The 14,217-nt window shown below is 37.8% G+C and overlaps 2 long non-coding RNA genes across 2 annotated transcripts in view; one reads left to right on the plus strand and one right to left on the minus strand.

Annotated features, from left to right (window-relative positions):
- Positions 1-14,217, minus strand: part of LOC117663949 (uncharacterized) — a 98,627-nt gene that overhangs the window by 54,638 nt on the left and 29,772 nt on the right. Inside the window, exons 2-3 of the long non-coding RNA XR_004590884.3 lie at positions 6,407-6,488; positions 5,903-5,950 (exon numbers count right to left, since the gene is read on the minus strand). This is a non-coding gene — a long non-coding RNA (uncharacterized LOC117663949). The remainder of the gene's footprint in view (positions 1-5,902; positions 5,951-6,406; positions 6,489-14,217) is intronic.
- LOC132711198 (uncharacterized) lies at positions 1,610-3,261 on the plus strand. The gene is made up of 2 exons (XR_009622029.1): positions 1,610-1,670; positions 2,607-3,261. It is a non-coding gene; the product is annotated as an uncharacterized LOC132711198 (long non-coding RNA).

Consider the following 14,217-nt stretch of genomic DNA (forward strand, 5'->3'; position numbering starts at 1 on the left):
GGTGTAGATGTTTAGCAATATCTTACTATTTTTAAAAATAATAATAATAATAATAGCATCTTGATATAAGTATTTACATTTACCACTTTTAAAGTACAGGTAGTCCTGGACTTACAACAGCTCGTTTAGTGACCATTTGAAGTTACAACAGCACTGAAAGAAGTGACTTATGACTGTTTTTCACACTTATAACCATTGCAGCATCCCCAGGGTCATGTGATCAAAATTTGGATGCTGGACAACTGACTTATATTTATGACTGTTGCAGCATCCTGGGATCATGTGATCACCTTTTGACAATCTTCTAACCAGCAAAGTTAATGGGGAAGCCAGATTTACTTCACAACCAGTGATTCTCTTAACAATTGTGGCAAGAAAGGTTATAAAATGGGCAAAAGTCACTTAACAACAATCTTGCTTAACAACAGAAATTCTGGGCTCAGTTGTGATCATAAGTCAAGGACTACCTGTATTATATACGCACTTCCTAAAGTGGCTTAACTCCAGAATTCTTATTTATTTTAATTGCAAATATAAAAGGCCTTCTAGAACAGGGATTCCCAACACTTGGGCCGTGGACTGGTACTGGGAAGTATTGGGAATTGGGCCACCAAAGCGGTGGGTGAGCATGCAAAAATTCATTTGTGCACGCGTGGCTTTTAGGTTGCATGCACAAAACTATTCTCCCTGCCCCCAAAACCGTCAAAGTCACCAGTGCCGGTCCACAGAAACAAACCCCTGTCCTATAAGACCTCCATTGGTCCAACAGCCTAATATCAAGGCTGTACATAAAGTGCTAAATACATTATTGATACTAAGGCAATGCCAAATAATACTGAAGCAATGCCTTTATTAATGTGCCAAATTTCACTGTAAGGGGCCAACTATAGAAATAAGATATGTTGAGAATAAAACAGGAAAATTTTAGTATTTGTCAATAAAACTAAAGTAATGCTGGACTGGAATTCTGAGAGCTGCAGTTTCAATATCCAGAGAACCCCAGGCAGGAAATGATGGTTCTATTACCACTACTCACTTCACCTCAAAGGATGGAAACTGAGGTGGGCTTCTGATAAAGTTCAGCTTCATTACAATAGTCAAATACAATTCTTTTAGTAACCGTCCCTCAGCAAACTACATTATTGGGTCAGACAGACGATCTGTCCTATGCCAGCAGTTACATGTGCAAGAGGTCAGACCGATCAGAGTTCTTCATAGCAGCTATAAATCTCACAAAGCAGGAATGCAAGAGCACAGGAAAAATAAAGTTAACTTCAGAAGCCAAGGTTCTGGGCAGACAAATCTAGTATCAGGAGTTAGGCCTGAGTGTAATATTTTACCCATTGAAAGTTCAGGCAGAAAATCAGAAGCTGCACAGAAAATCAGGTTGGTGGTTGGAATATTGTTTGCTATCAAAAATCTGACAAGCTTATATTTTCCTCATGGTGCACCCTGGATAGCAAGGTAGTGTGAACCAAAGGACTAGCAACAATCAACAGCCAGACTACATTGAAGAATTGGCAGTTAACGACAGTTGGCAATCAGACATCTTTGAAGAACTCCTGGCTCTCAAAATACATGGCAACGGGTAAACAAAACAAGTCTTCTAAAGCCCCAAGGGTGAAAGAGCACTCAACTACCATCAAGAAAGCGCTCTCGGCCTTTTGACGGTCAGCTCCCTCACACTCTGAATTCACCCACCCTAGACATTAATATCTGAACCACTATAAGTCCATGTATTTGCCATACGCTAAATGAATATATGTAGATAAATTTCTGAACTGTGTCTCTTTCTTTTGAAGAGCCTCACTGGACCATTTTGTTCTACTGACTTGATCTTTCTGTAAGGATATTTTCCAGGTCAGGTGACCTGACCTATTGTGCTTCTGCAGTAGGTAACCGTTTACCTGGCTACTCCAGACCTGCAGCTCTTCCTCAAACAAACCCTGCTCTTTGTGAGCCTCTTCTGGAGATACCAGAGTACCCAATAGCTCCAGAGTTGGACAAACCTGTCGAGTCCTGCTCCTCCTTCTCAAAGTCATTAAGTAGGCCCATAACATGAGCCATCTCCCAGTTCATACTGACTTTCAATCACTCTAGATTTCAGACTAGAATAATTTGCCTTGGGGATTGATCTGAGATTTTTGCAACTTTTAACTTGACCATACTATGATTATGCCTACCATACCTACCCTAATGCAATTAGGGTCCTATACAAGCATATGAATACAGGTAGTCCTCACTTACTGACCATTCATTCAATGATTGTTATCACAATGCTAAAAAAGGAGACTTATAACCAGTCCTTCAAGTTGTGGCCATCACATGTCCCTGCAATCTTGGGTTCACAACTCAGGCACTTTGCAGCTAGTATGCATTTAAAACAGTTGCAGCATTCCATGGTCACATGATTGCCAAGCTTCACTTCTGGGTCCTATTGCAATTGGTGAGGACTACCTATATATTATTTGTGTTGCTGAAGCCCACCTTCAAGAGTCTCCTTCTAAAGCATTGTGAATGGTTACAAAAAATACAGTATATCATGAGATTGTCTGCTGATGTCTATTCCCTGAAATATTCATTAAACTATCTGTATTGTATTTTAGGTAACTCTTCAAGTATTTCCAGAAATAATACATCGACAGCAGATAAAAACAGATGCTGAAGCCTCCATAACTCTCCAATTTCCTTGTCTAGAAGTTTATCTACTGCATTGCTCTAGCTAAGTTTGACTGGATCACTTTGGACCACTTTCCCTCTAGTGATCTATATCTTCTACAACAATGAGCACAGGATTTATATCACTTCAATAATGTTTGGAAGATGCTAGAAGACCCTGTAAATGACCAATAGGGAAATGAGCTGTGGTGGTGCAGTGGTTAGAATGCAGTATTGCAGGCTAATTCTGTTGACTGCCAGAGTTTGATTCTCACCAGCTCAAGGTTGACTCAGCTCAAGGTTGACTCCATCCTTCTGAGGTTGGTAAAATGAGGACCCAGATTGTTCCAGGCAATATGCTAACTCTGTAAACTGCTCAGAGAGGGCTGTAAAGCACTGTGGCATGGTATATAAGTGCCATTGCTATTCCTAAATGGAAATAGTCTCCATAAGACTAGGAATTTTGTTCAATGACATAGCATTGCTGTGGCCAACTTGATGAAAATCAAAAATAAGCTGAAATTTCATATATTTCAGCAATCCTGCAAGCTCTCATGCAAGAATACTGAAAACTTGCCATTTTAAAAAATATTTTAAATCTGATTTTGTCCACTTGTGTCTTTTAAGTCATCATTATTTAAGTTCTGAATTTATTTTCTTAATGTAGAGAAAATATATGCCCATCTTAAATGCATAATCTTAGTTGATTAACAACAACAACACACACACATCTCAATTCACAAATGCAAGCTAAAACAAAAATATATGTTGCCAGCTAGGGTTTTTACAAACCATCCATCTGTGGATGACCTGTGTTGCCAATCTTTAAGTACTTTCAGATGAACACATAGAGAGGTTGAAAATGTAAAGGATGCTGAAATATATACATTTCAATCTCCTCTCCATAACTTCCCTTTTTTTAAAAAAAAAACCTGTTAGTTGTTGATTAGGGCAACATTTTGCCACATAAATGACTTTTTATTTTGAGGTGCTTTTATTTGAACAGACAGTTTTATTATAATCTGCTTTAAAAGACCAATATTTGTGCTAATGGAAAGTATAAATGTTTCACATAAATCAAAATTAGTGCTGTCTCCCAAATTATCACCTTTCATCAATCCAAACATGATGGCATACAAATTTCCCAAGCAGTGACAATCTGCTTTTATTTACAGTATTGTAAAGAGCAATGAAGCTTATCCTGCCAAAATCTAGAGTAAATCCAAGATCTAGCCATTGACTGATTAATAACATCTAAAACCAAAGACTAAATTATTTTACCTAAAATAAGCAACACCTAGGGAAGGAATATGTGCTCACATCTAATCAGGCTGTGATACTTTAGCTATGATGCATTGCTTGTTGAAATAAGTACTATCTGATCCTCCTTTCTGTAACTGAAGCTTCACTGGTGCAGAAATAAAACGCCCCAAAATGCAGTTCAAAGCTAAAAATCAGAATACGGCAATCTTATTTTTCTTTACACAAATTGATCTCCATTGTAAGTATGTACTACACTGCTAGAATCAAAGATATTTGTAATTCTTTCTCTGGTTCATTTGAAGATCAGTTTGTCTGGGCGATGAACTTTGTACACTTGAGCTTCTCCAAAATACACCATGCTTTCTTTACCTTTTCTCCTTACTTTTCCTTATGTTTTCTCTTCTTCTTTTGCCACTGCCTGGACTTCTTCACACTAACCAACCACCCCCTTCCCAAACAAAATCCTCTCAGAAGCACTGGTGTGTTTCCAAGCCCAGGTATGAAACCACGGCTTGCGATGTTACAGATAACATACGGAGGATGTAATTCCTCTCAGCAAGTGCAGCAGCCATAAAAGGCTAAAATGGATTCCTGTGGATTAGAAATAAAACACAAAAAGGGCCCTGTTCTCTTGCTTTCCCCACCCTATTACTTCCCCCCACTTTAAAAAAAAAACAACAACTTGGAAATGCAAAGAGCTTTACCAAAGAAAAAAAAAGTCACAGACTTAAAAGAAAAATAAAATACGTTCCAGGAAAAGGACTGCTGCTAAGAAAACTAAAACCAGAAAATGTTTAAAGATGTTTTAATGACTTAAACACAGAGCCGGGATTGTATCTAAAAGTTTCCACGTTTGGGGGGGAAAGAGCAAATTCAATATTAAATATCCCCTTGCCACCAGTATTACTGCTGCATTTCCCCCTTATTTAAGGTGTGTGTTATGAACATACCTGGTTTTAGTAACACTTGACATTTATATTCCTATTCTAAAAAGATATCCAGCTACTGATCTTTCTGCAAGTGGACAAAGGATCCAAAGAATTGTTAACAAAATGCCAACAGGTTTTTACACTCACAATTAGTCCTCATTTAGAAAGAGATTACTGGAATCTCCTTTCTAATTGGAGGACAAACCTGACTCACACAACCAGGTTTGCTTCCTTTAGCTAACTCCGCAACCAGACAACCATCACCGTTTTGTTGAAGGAGTCTAGTTCTTGTCCATCATTGGGCGAGTTGAACTGGATCAGTCCTCAGCTCTCCAGACATCCCATGAAATATGTTCATGCCACCTTGTTACTAAACTGTTACTAAACCCAAATTATACCTTTTCATGGAAGAGAATGCGAGTTAATGAAAAAACAGAGTAAGAAAAGGGATGACAACTGTTTGCACTAGATACTGCCTTCTGTGCATTCCCAGAGGGGAGAGATATTTTAGTAAAACAGTTTTGTTCTATGTATGAAAGATTACTACTTCAGACCCAGAAAGTTTCCATGCAAACATGTATGAGAGAGAAAAAAATGAAGACCTGTATGGTTAAATCTACAGTGTGTAAGAGTGACCTCAAAAAACCCATCCCCATTATTTTGAACAAATATTAGATCAAAAAACAAATCAGAGTCTGATTTCATCTGCCCTCCTCTTTCCCACCCTAATTAATCCCATATGGCAATCTACCTCAAAGAGCCATAGGATGAGGCCCTAGAACAAAAACAGAGCCTCTTGGGTATGGCTCCCAGAGACTTGCCAAACCGTGCATTTTTTAATCTGACAGATGTGGAAAATTTAATCTGATCAATAGAGAAAATTATTCCATGACTGGAGAAGAGTCATATTAATTGTATTTAATTTAATTACAAATGAAATGAAATCAGATTTAGATTTGGCCAAATAGGATTTCATCTTGGAAAAAAGTTGTACCTCCCAATCATACAACTTTACCTTGGAGTGTCACTGAAATTTAAGAGATGAAGATTACCTTATCTAACAAAAACCAATTCAGCAACAGCTTCCAGCCATACAATTCCTAAATAAAAAGAGAAAGCCAAATTAATGTCAGCAAAAAGATAGCATCATATGGTTGTCTTTCAAACATTATGACAATATTCACCCATACATATCAGCAACTTACCAACAGATAGTCTTCTAGAAAACTGAATTAGCACTTCAAGGAATACAAATACACATTTGAAAAAAAGTGTAACAACGCTTATTTAAGGAATGTTCCTCTACAAAGAACTAATAGAACACATAAATAATATTTGCAGTGGGATTGATTAAAAAAACAGTTTCAAACTTGAAATATAGTTTTCTTCATTTTTTCAGCAAAAAATGCTAAACGTGTGAAGCTGTTGATCCTACTTCTCTACAGCAGGAATCTCTTTGTTTTGTGTGGGCTTAGTTTTATCAGTGAGCCTAAAAAATCAGTTTGACAATACAAATGCCACAAGAACTGCAAAACCATAATTATCTTTACTTTTACCTCCTTTTTCTGATGGGGAAAAAAGCACCATTGTTCCAAAGACCAACCTTCTTATTCCCTTTGTTCTCTTAGCCTCCTTCACCTGAAATGAAATAATTGTTCAAAAAATGTAGTTTTTCCTATCCTCATAAATTTCTCTGACTCTGTATGCCTTTTTTCCTCTTTCTTTTGAGTAGCCCAACTAAATTCAGTATTTTTTCATAGGCATATATAGGTTTGTATTATCAAAGAATATTATCTGTTCATTCTTCCTTATTCATCATTTCCTCCTTATATGGCTTAGCTCCTGTTAATCAGTATTTCCTAAAGCAAAATTATATTGTAAGATTTTGTACACAGACTGTATCCAGATAATATTTACCATGAAATGTGGATGTGGAAGTGATGTGAAACAAATTGTCACAATCAGGGATGAATAGTGAATGTTGAAATTTTTATTTTATAAATTCTGCGAAAGAACTAATAGGAAAGTGAAATGGAGAAAATATTTTGCTAGTCATGTTGAGCTTCTATGTTCTGTTCTGCAAGAACTTAAAATCAGGGTTCTTTTTAAAGTATCGGTATTTAAAAAGTATTGAGTAAAGTATTTCAATTCTTTACTCAAATTGAAGAATATTTAAACTTTTCATCCCAGTTTTAGACAAAATTAGCATTGCTTCTATTAATATCAGGAAGACGCTCAATTTATATTCATGGAATATTGACAAACTTTAATACAGTATAACAGGGGTGTCAAACACAAAGCCTGCGGGCCAGATCTGGCCCACAATGTGGTCAGATCCGGCCTGCGGGGCCATCCTGGAAAATGTAAGGGGCCAACTCGCGTTGCTTTGGCCCAGTCTACCTAATGCGAAGAGGAAACATGCCAGCAGTTTGGGGAGTGGCATCAAGCTGGCCACACCCACCCAGTCAGCCACGCCCACCCAGTCAGCCACACCCACCCAATCGGCCATGTCTGCCCGGCCCCCCGAGGCCAACCACAGCCCTGATGCAGCCCTCAATGAAATTGAATTTGACAACCCTGCAGTGCAAGTATTCCTATACCAAACTTTGAAAAATATAAATATATTTTTTCCTCCCTGCCTCTTAAATCAGATTATTTATTTATATTCATTCATTCATTCATTCAATTTCTATAGCTTTCCATCTCAGTCAATGACTCTGGGCATCTTAAAATTCATAAAGTATATTACAATTAAGACACTAAAAACATTTTAAAGGAATAAAAACAATAAATATACTGTATATTAAATCTGCTTCTGAAAAGATAAGAATGTCTGTCAGTGAATCTCAGAGCTTTTGCCTCCTTCTATGTAGAAGACAATTGAGATACCAGGGTTTTCCAATAGTTTTCCTGCCAGTGGAACACATATAAAAAGTAGTTAATGTATTCCATCAATTGAAAGTAATGATAAACAACTTTCATAGAAGAAATTAAAATATTAAAAAGAAAATAAAGGCAGGGGATTCTTGAACAGACAGAATGCCCTCATCCACATGCTTCACTGTGATTGACAAATGCCAGTGGCATTCCTAAAGAAATATGACTAGCTGAAGTCCTTTCTTTTATCTGCTTTCTGAAGCTTTTTTTTTCCCTGGGAGTATGTAGGGTTTGCTGACATTACAGTATACACATGTTACAAGATCCATAGAAAGGTAGCTATGTGCAAAATTGTGTGTAAAACAGATGAATGAGCTGCAGTTTCTGAATACTGTTTCAATTGCCTGGATTTTTGTTCAAAAGATGTAACTAACTTCCTCAAACATCAACATAGTCATTCTCTGGTCATAGGGGTTTGTTTTAATTTCATTTCCATTCTCCTCAGATTAAATTTTGAAATGTGAATCTGTCATGAAGACAAGGAGGTTGTTCAGCAAATGTACCTTGGATGTGTCTTTTTTGTTTGTGCATATAAACACACATACATGCATGTATACATATACCTACATACCTATATACACATGCACAGACACGCATGCAATTAAAAAATGGAAGCAAGAGGTTTTGCATAGGTTAATAAGCCAATCAATTGCCTAACTGGATATGTGCACAGAGGAAAGTTGGTGAGGGTCTTTAATTCCAGCTTTTAATAAACAAAAGGCTCTCTAGTCATAATAAAATGTGTTTTACGCTCCAAAGAGGAGGGTGGAGGGGGCAACTGGCTGGGTATCACTGGCTTCTGAGCCCAAACAATGAGGTTAAGAAACATAACTGTAACGCATTAGTAAATTGACAATGAAATTGCAGTTACTTCACTGGCTCTTTATTAAATAAACACAGCCTGAAATGGACCTGTCTGCCCTGAAGGTATTTGTATAGGGTTCATATTACTAACTCAACACTGCTGCTAAGACGCACTCCTCAGCATTGCATATCCTGGCAAGCAAACACATTCCAGAACAGTCCCTGCAAGATGGAGTAGACCTCACTTTTCCCTTGTCACTTTTTCCTTTGCATTTTGACCTTAGATTTTACAGCCTTTGGCTGCTACTTCAGCACCATCTCTCCAGATTTTCATTCCTTCAGAAAGCTAAAAAGAAAAGTTGATACAGAATCGCATATGCCAGCAGCACCTTCCAAGACCACCGCACAAATGAAAGCACACACACACACACACACACACACACACACATCTTTCCTTGCCTATAACTAAAGAAAAATATCTTCATCGTAGCTTTCTTACACAGTCTTCGCACCACCCCAGCCAAGACATGACATTGCCAGATTTAATTTCCCACACAAGAATCATTTACATATGCAAGCTCATGTCATGGTCAAACATCTACCCTTCATGGAAAAATCACTGCCTACAAATATTTTAAGAGCCAAAGTAGATATGTAGATGAAAATTACTTCCTTTTTTAATAAAAGGAAGCGATTTAAAATCAAAGTGTCTGATTTACTTTAATAATATAATAATATAGTAATAGTAATATTACTAAGAATTGCAATCTTCTCACCCAATTATTAGCATTTCAGTTTGTTTATTTTTTAAAAAGACACAATGTAAGTTTGCTCCTTTTTTTCCTCAGATAGGCTTTCAAGTGGAAATTATAATTATTAATACAATGGGGTATGCAAGAAAGCTATAACTAAACGATCAAGGGGTAGTGTTTGGGGACTTCTAGCTTACAGGAAAAATGGATAAAATTTACCTAGTGTACAGAAAACAGAACAGAATTCTTTTCCTTCCTCTTAATATAAGAACCTGTAACTTTCCAGTGAACCAGAATGGCAGAAATTTTGAGACAGATATTTAAAAAGTAATGAAAGTCTATATACAAACGGGAATGCTGTTAAAACATTGTAGTAGAAAGATATTTAAAAAGAAAGGTCTGTTGATTTAAATCTGTACATATAGTCCTTGACTTATGACCACAATTGAGCCCAGGATTTCTGTTGTTAAATGAAACATTTAAGTGAGTTTTGCCCCATTTTATGACCTTCTTTGCCACAGTTGTTAAGTGAATCACTGCAGTTGTTAAGTTAGTAACATGGTTGTTAAGTGACTCTGGCTTCCCCATTGACTTTGTTTGTTAGAAGGTCACAAAAAGGGATCACATGACCTTGGGATACAGCAACAGTCACTAATATGAACAGTTGCCAAGCAACTGAATTTTGATCATATGATCATGGGGATGCTACAAAGGTTATAAGTGTGAAACATGGTCATAAGTCACTTTTTTCAATGCCATTGTAACTTTGAATGGTCACTACATGAACTGTTCTAAGTCAAGGGCTACCTGTATTACTCTTCTATCCAGAAGAAAGAATCAGCTATTAAGATAGCTTTCACCAATGTGGCATCTTCCAGAAATGAAGGATCACAATGCTTATAAATATCTACCCAACAAGTTAGCTGAGAATGAATATATTTGACATCAGTTCCCTCCATGTCATTTGTGATGAATATGTCTGACAGCAGCTCCCTCCCATAATTCCCAGCAAGAATATTTGCTGAAAAAGTAATGTGTCCAAGTCCCATCATTTCCAATTGGTTGAAATGATTTGAGCTGTCCAATAGAGCTGGAAGGCACCAGTTGGACAAAGGCTGCTTTAACTCAGTAAAAGCACAAGATTTTACAATGACAAGAGGTTTTATTTTGTTTCTTAATAGAGCAATTAGACTACTTAGGTTTGTTGGATTCTCTGCTTTCTGTTTTTCCGACATTGCCCATTTCTCTGGCGTTTGCTTGACATCTGAAAGAAAAAGCTCTGTGCAATTTTGGAATTAAACTCCACCTTTTAACTCATTTTGATGTTTGCCCAAAGGCCTTACCAACCAAAAGGCAGGAAATATACTGGGTGTGCAGCCTATAATAACCGGCAGTGCAACACATTAATATATTTGGCATTTGTTTGTTTATAATTAAATGACATATTTCCTTCCCAGCCCTAACCAATGTCAGCCTTTTCAGGAGCCAAAAAGACAAACATTTTTTGTATGTAAGGAAAGAGAGAAAGACTGCATGCCTTTACCCAAAATATATTTACATGTTGCATTTTAGCAATCATTAAAGTAATGCCCAACTGTCTGACTCCATACAAATTTCTCTCTAGAGTCAAGTTATAAGCCATATTCAGATGAACTTCTGTTTCTTCTCCACCACCTGCTTTTAAATGAAATGACACAGGCTTATCCCTATTCAAAATCTTCAAAAAAATTTATACAGTATTATTGCCAACTGCAATAATTGATTATTGATTACATCCCATCAAGTCAACACTGACCACATACAGTAGATTCCCCAGGATGATCTGTCCCCAATCTGGTTCTTCAGATCTTCCAATAGCACACACATCACTACTCTAACTGAGTTTGATTTAGGGTTGCTGCTGGTCATCTTCTTCCTCGCTTTTCTTCCACTTTTTCCAGCATTAGAGATTTTTCAAAAGAGCTAATGTGCTCAAAAGAGAATAAAACTCTCAACTGATTTTTTTCTAAGATTGTTTGGTTTCTCTTGTATCTATTGTATGAGCCGAGGTGGCGCAGTGGTTAGAGTGCACTGGTTAGAGTGCAGTACTGCAGCTACTTCAGCTGACTGCTAGATCAGTGGATCAAATCTCACCGGCTCAAGGTTGATTTAGCCTTCCATCCTTCCGAGGTGGGTAAAATGAGGACCCAGATTGTTAGGGGACAATATGCTATTTAGTATACTGTCTTTGGTGTAAGCCGCCCAGTGTCCTTGGAGAGTGGGTGGCGTAGAAATATGACTAATAATAATAATAATAATAATAATAATAATAATAATAATTCTCATGAGTCTTCATTAACATTAAAGATGACACCCTGCCTGCTTCCTCAAAGCCAAACTTCTACAGGAGTCACAGGGAAACCATTTCCATCAAAGTTTTGATGGAACTTTGCAACCATGGACATCTCATAACATCTGAATATCTTTTTCAGGGACTTCACTGCTGCCTTACCAAGTCTGGTATGCAGGTTATTTATTGATTAGTGAATCCTTTACTGCTGATGGTCAAACTTTAGAAGTAGAAACTATCACCAATTCAGTGTCTTTATTGTTAGTTCTACATTGGATGCTGTAACTATTGTCATTAGTTTAGTCTTCTTTATATTTAATCTTAATTCGATTTTCCATTGTGCTTCATGACTTTCATGACCAGAGCTTGACAGTCACTTGCATTTGCAGATTTAAGAATGGTATAGCAGTTACAATATGGTGAAAGAGTAACTTTACTAATGTCTCACATTTATGACCTTCGCAAGTCTGTAAAGAAAGGAAAACTGAAGTAAGATCATTAGAACAGTCACAGTTTTACTTAACATCAGCTTTGTTTAACAACATTTAAAACAAAGATACAGCTGCCCATCTGGCACCAAACTCTTGATGGGCATGTCACAACCAAAAGATAAAATGACATTTGTGATCTGTGTACAATATTAAAATCATAAGTATTAAAATCAAAACCAAAACTAAACACAACCAAGTTCCATGGGCAAATTTTCACGTGCAGCCCACAACTAGTTCATCTCATCAATCTCACGCCATCCCAACCTTGAGGGGAAAGCCCGATTTTAAGTGCTTTTTGGAAGGATAAAAGGGTCTGCTGAACTTCAAGAGTTGCAAGCCCCAATTACGATTGCTAAATAAAGACTACCTGCATTGATGCATCTTCCTTCAGTTCTAAAAACTTGCTCATCCTCTTCCAATCTAGCCTCCCTCAAATATGTTCAGCATATAGCTTGAATAAACAAGGAAATTGCAATTAAAACCCCGATTATTTATTTACTATTTATTTATATTTATTATTCTAAAGTTTTTAGAATAGTTGTTACAAAAGCCAGAGTAAGGTTATTTCTTTCTTTTTCTCATGCAGACTTACACACACAATGCTTCTTCTAACATGCTGTTGTATATCACACGGCATAAATGGGAAATCCGTTGACTGTAGGGAACCTTTGGAGAATGTTAATGTTCCAAGAAGCTCTTCCCATATCATTTATTCATCCACTTGCCTTCCTCAGTACAATGTGTTTCTGCTACTCCATCAAACAACGGTTTCAAAAACTAACTAAAGCATGGTTTAAATTATTCTCTCCATGCCCACTCCTTCCTGTCCTAATTACATTCCTGTTAGTCTGCCATTCAAAAAGCTAGACAATGGAATACTAGCTCTACCCATTGCCAATTCTAAACCACATCCACCATCCACAGCTACTGGTCTCGTGTCCAGAAACCTGGCCATCCAACCTTCAATTAATATACAACTTCTGTGCTTGCTCCACCAAGAGTCCTGATTTTATACCAGACTTGTAAAATGATGAGAGGGCTCTGTTCCTTTGTCCATAATAATATGGATGTAATAGTAACAATATGGATATAATAATGTCCATAATATGATTTTAATTTAAACACCCTGAAGCCATTAAGAATCTCATTTTACTAAGTTATCATTTTGACCGGAATAAAACATGATATGTTTAACCAACAGGTGGAGCCATATAGGTCTGCCATTTTTATTTATCTTGAGCAAAATCATAACAGAAACTGACACGTGGCCCAGAAGTAATAAGAAGCAAAGTATCAGATTCGGTAGATGCATACAAGATTGTATCATCTTTGTATGTATCACCTGATGAGTCAGAGTATAGAGCATCAATATCAAAATATATAGGAAAAAATATGTTACTGGAAATCACTGCAACAAATTTTTCATTAAAAACAACAATTTCTGGTGAATTTTTATGAGACATTCTAATCATTGCAATTTTTTACATGTTATGTTTATGTTTACATAGAAAGTCTAGGCCCGAGTTGGCGAACCTATGGCACACGTGCCACAGGTGGCACATGGAGCCATCTCTGCGGGCATGCGAGCTGACGCCCAGGTCAGCTCCACTGCACATGCCTGTGAGCCTCCCACCGGCCAGCTGATTTCTAGGTCTGTGCCGGAAGGCGCACACATGCACGGGGGTGGGAGGTGCATGCGAAGGTGCAGGGGTGGGGGTGCATGTGCATGCGAAGAGGGTGGGGGTCATGCATGTATGCGCGGGGGAGTGGGGGGTTGCGGCGCTCCCCCGTGCCCTGTTTTTGGTCCCAGGAGGGTTCCGGGAGGCCTGCTAGCACCAAAATGGGGGTCACGCACGCATGCGCAGGGGGCAGGGGGAGTATGGGGGGTTGCGTACACATGCACAGGGGTGGGGCCTTCAGGGGGCATTGGATTATGGGTGTCAGCACGTGCATGCGCGCTATCGCGCACACATGCACACTTTTGGCACCCGAGGAAAAAAAGGTTCACCATCACTGGTTTAGGCAGACCCTGTTTTAACCAGAGTTTAGTCATT

Source organism: Pantherophis guttatus, chromosome 3, assembly GCF_059756535.1.
Source record: "Pantherophis guttatus breed Tessera chromosome 3, ASM5975653v1, whole genome shotgun sequence".
Classification (NCBI taxonomy): Eukaryota; Metazoa; Chordata; class Lepidosauria; order Squamata; family Colubridae; genus Pantherophis; species Pantherophis guttatus.